This window comes from Lipotes vexillifer, unplaced genomic scaffold (genome assembly GCF_000442215.2).
Source record: "Lipotes vexillifer unplaced genomic scaffold, Lipotes_vexillifer_v1.1 scaffold182, whole genome shotgun sequence".
In the NCBI taxonomy this organism is placed as follows: Eukaryota; Metazoa; Chordata; class Mammalia; order Artiodactyla; family Lipotidae; genus Lipotes; species Lipotes vexillifer.
This window is the reverse complement of record NW_006798798.1, coordinates 5725557-5725820: the sequence shown is the minus strand read 5'-3', so window position 1 is coordinate 5725820 and position 264 is coordinate 5725557. Positions and strand designations below refer to the sequence as shown.

General features: G+C 53.4%; 1 pseudogene; it reads right to left on the bottom strand.

Annotated features, from left to right (window-relative positions):
* Nucleotides 1–264, bottom strand: part of LOC103079013 (protein FAM57A pseudogene) — a 7451-nt pseudogene extending 7187 nt beyond the window's left edge.

Here is a 264-nt window from a genome sequence, read left to right as displayed (position 1 = left end):
GCAGGAATGGGTTTAGGGAGACAGAAGAAACATTCAGGGTTTCTGAGTTACTTGGAGGGTGTTATAGGGCCAGTGGGAGTATTATATGGAGCCATTGTGGTGTCACAGGGTCCGTTTTCCCATAGTGGTGGCCAGGGTCATTGTGGGGCAAGTATTTCCAGCACCCTCCTGTTGGTGGGGTTGATCCTGCGAGTCCCCGTTACTCAGCATCTGCTGACCTTTCTTGGTCCCTCTGTACACCCCACCCCCTCTGCTGGAGTCCAT